This window comes from Solanum pennellii, chromosome 7 (genome assembly GCF_001406875.1).
Source record: "Solanum pennellii chromosome 7, SPENNV200".
In the NCBI taxonomy this organism is placed as follows: domain Eukaryota; kingdom Viridiplantae; phylum Streptophyta; class Magnoliopsida; order Solanales; family Solanaceae; genus Solanum; species Solanum pennellii.
Genome location: NC_028643.1, coordinates 33,232,143 through 33,236,613, shown reverse-complemented (window position 1 = coordinate 33,236,613; position 4,471 = coordinate 33,232,143).

Here is a 4,471-nt window from a genome sequence, read left to right as displayed (position 1 = left end):
GGTGAGCTAATGCTTCTAGCTTGGACTGGATCTTCTCCTTCATGTCTTGATGCCTTGAAGTTCCGGCATGGACTAGCTGTTTATTTATTTTAGCTTCCTAGATATTCTTAGATTTAGTAAATTGAGGATAGATGTTCTTGTGGTGATGACTTCCAGATTTTGGGAATAATAAGCGTTGAGTTTTTAGAAGTTATTTAATCGATTTTCATTAATGAGTTTTAAGTCTTCCGCATTATATTCTGTTTTATTATGGTTGAAATGTTGGGGTTAGATTGATTGGTTCGCTCATATGCTAGGATAAGTGTGGGTGCCACTCGCGACCCGTTTTGGGTCGTGACAGTTGGTATCTTCCTCTTTCACACTGTAGTGAAATGATTCTTAGAGGAGGAGAGAGGAAATATCAGGTTTTCTCCTATGCATGATATAATTTGTTCCAAGCTGCTAACCTAATGTCACTTCAGTCAGTTTTGAAGTTTTGCCTTAAAAGAGACGCCTGTAAAAGCCCAATGAGGTTTGAATCTACATTACTTTTCTTTTCTCCCATTATCTATGGAGTCCTATACATCCTCAGTGAATCTGTGCTCCCTTGATATGAGTATGACGCTTTCATAATGCTCAAATGTCAATGAAAAGGGACAAAGCTCGTCGTCAATTAAAACACAACAAATAATTCTGGGACTAGTATATTGTTAAGAATTCAATTAGAGAATTAACTAGCAATTAATTTCAATGAAGTTGAAATAGCAAAGAGGTGGAGAAACCACCAATTTCAACAACACTGATTTTAACTCCCAATCGACAAAATTACTATAGTTGATGATTCAAAGAACTAATTGTCTATAAGGGTGTGGAGATTGAATATTTATTTCATTTTGGGTATTGTAGAATTGCTCATTATAACTAACTAATCGCCAATAAGTAGGTTACCATCGTTGATGCTAATCTTCTTTCAAGTTCAAAGCTTTTTACATGGAATCTTCGCTCAGTCTCATCAACATGTTATCTTGATTAACCCAAAAATTTGTAAGTGTACTTATTACCCACTTCTATGGTTTTTTTTTCGAGTACCAATGCAAGAATGAAGCTAAAATTGAGTTGGCCACCTTAATGCAAGAATTAATCAATCGACAATTAGTGAATTTTCATAAAACAGTTTAATTCAATGAATTCACTAAATTATATCAACAATCAATTCCGTAATCACACTCCAAGAGTTTGGAGTTTAAGCCACTTTGCAAAGTGTAAAGAAATTATACTTTGCATGCAATTAGCCATGGGTAACATGAGATTGAACACTTAAAATAGCAAACCCACTTCAAATCCGGCTTCAATTTACCCAATTCAAGTTTACAACTCTAAAAAAGATTCAAAACTATATTTGGGCCTGTTTAGAAAGTCACTTGGTAATTGAAATTGGTGTAATTATTACGGTAGTAATTACTAGCCTAGTATTTACATAGTCTAGTAATTATACGGACATGTTTGGTCATCATAATGTAATTACACACGTTCTGTAAAATTTATACTAGACAAATGAGAAACTACATAAATGATATTAAATTAAATAATTAAGATATACATTATTTTTAAAAAATATATTAATTAATAAATTTGTGTTGTTAACTAATATTTGTTGAAGAATAAGGAAACTAACGATGGAAACATATCAAAGGAACAGGTCCAACGCAGTTGACTAACTTGTCTACAATAAGTGTTGATGAAGAAGAGTGCTTACGATTGGAACATGTCGAAGGAACATGTCCAACAAAGCTGACTGGGGAGTTACAACACTGCTGAAGAATTAGAGTTGCACTAAGATTAGACTACTTATGTTAATTAGGATTATATTTCGTATGGAATTATTTTTATGATTAAAATTAAAGTATAACTACGATTAGATTATTTATAGTTGCATTATTATTATTATAGTAGTAATAGGTATTATAGTAGGACTCTAAGTATAGGTAACTTAGGACTCTACAATTATCTCCTATATAAGGAGTATGTTATTAATATTATCATTTATCAACAACATCATTATTGATCAATAGATCAATAAATAAATATTGATCGATATATCAGTTTATCAATATTGATCAGCTTATCAATACTATCAATACAATTCTTGATTTCTCTAATCCTAAATTTGAGATTTCTACATGGTATCAGAGCTTAATTCACCAAATAATTGTCGGTTGCTCCATTAAACTTAAGCAAACAAACTACCTCATAATGAGGACACATATATCACAATTGATTCATATCTTAGAGAATGAACCAAGTAAAAGTAGATGTGCCACTGGAAAGACTGCTAGGGAAGTTGTAGCGGCTAAGAAGAATGCAAAAGCTAGTGACAACATTGATGATTGGAAGGAGAAAAAGGTGTTACTAAGAAGTTGGATCTCGAACACCTTGATCGAGGAAAGCACAACTAATTATGGGCTACTCATCTGCCAAAGAGATGTGAGAATACTATTAAAAAAACTTATATTCAAAAAAAAGAAAAAGAAAAAAAGAACAATTAATTTTGCTAGAAGCTTAGGTAAGACACCATATTCCACGCTTAATCAATATGTTAATGCTCTCACAGGCTTTGATATAAAGGAAGAGGAAGAAAAAATGTCATAACAAAATCATAACATGGCATTATCTGCCCAAAAAGGAAGGGGAAGAGGAAACAACAACATTAACATACCGAAGCATTGACAAAACAAGTTTTTGCTGGGTATTTAAAGTTTTTTTTGTTGGATATTCGGAAAAAAAACACAACATCAATATACCGAAGCATTGATAAAACAAATTCTTTTCTGTGTATTCAAAGTTTTTTTTGCTGGATATCCAAAGCAAGCTAAGAGTAATTGTTCCTCTACTCACTAGCTTGAGGGGAAGTGTTGAAGAAGAAGGAAACTGATGATTGAAACATGTCAAAAGAACAGGTTCAACTCAGTTGACTGACTTGTCTATAACAAGTGTTGATAAAAAAGGAAGCTGAGGATTTGAACATGTCGAAGGAACAGGTCCAACGAAGCTGACTGGCGAGTTATAACACTGCAGAAGAATTTGAGTCGCACCAGGATTAGACTACCTATGTTAATTAGGATTATATTCATCTAGTATTATTTTTATGATTAGGATTATATTACAACTGGATTAGATTATTTATAGTTGCATTATTATTATAATAGTAATAGGTATTGTAGTAGGACTCTAAGTATAGTTAACATAGGACTTTACATCTCCTATATAAGGAGTATGTTATAAACATTATTATTTTATCAATAACATCATTATTGATCAATATATCAATACAATAAATATTGATCAACATGTCAATTTATCAATATTGATCAACCTATTAATACTATCAATACATCAATACCATCCTTGATTTCTCTAATCCTAAATTTGAGATTTCTACATGGAATTCTACAATATTATGAACTAAAATAATTGATTTATATTTATTGAAATTGATACATTTCAATTGAACTGATCATAAAAACTCAAAGTATGAAATTTCTGCTAGAATTATGCTATTGATAAAATAAATATGACATAAAGAAATAGATAATACAAAAAAACAGCGTAGAATCACATGAAGTAAGGTTGAGAACGAGAAGAAAATAAAATATAATAATATAAGTAAAAATAAACTTTTAGAAATAATAAAATAAAAAAGAACTTAAATAATAGATGTAAATTTTTTTTAAAAAAAAGATAGATTTTTTTTGGAAAAAAAAGAAATTAAAAAGTAATTAGCTAATAATTGCACCATGTAGTTACCAACAATTCACATCCTCTGGTTTGTGATGTGGAGAATTTAATTAACCCTTGCCAATTACACCAACTACCTGTTGATATACCGTGGTTTCACGGTATTATTAATACTTTTTCCTTAAGTTTAGTGTGTCCAAAAGCCTTTTTGTGCTAATTTTTATATAAGTTTCTCCTTATTTGCAGGAAATCTGTCAGAAGATGAATGCGGAGGTTTGTGAGCGAAGAAATGCAGAAGAGACCACCTACGGAGCTTGTGACGGTCCGTCATGCTTGTGACGGTCCGTAGGTGGCAGCGTAGTGCAGCTGCTGAAGGAAGATGGGGAAGTCTGACCAAGTGTGGGGTTACGGAGTCCATGAAGGTCCGTCGTGTCTATGACGGTCCGTCCTGCAGGTTCGTCATGAAGTTCAAAGAAGTAGTCCCAGTACCCATATTCCAAGAGTTTAAGTGTTTTGAAACGAAGACCCTCGACGGACTGCTGTAACTGTGACGGTCCGTCATACTTGCCGTCGAGGGTAATGAAGATAGCAGCAGAAGAAATTGCACAAGTATGGGACGACGGAGTCCATGACGGTCCGTCGTGACCACGACGATTCGTCGCGAGGTCCGTCGACCCAGCCGCGTTTTGTCATATTTCCAGCAATTAGAATCCTTGTTTAATTAGGTTTTTATTTTCTATAAATAGTTCGAAAAACC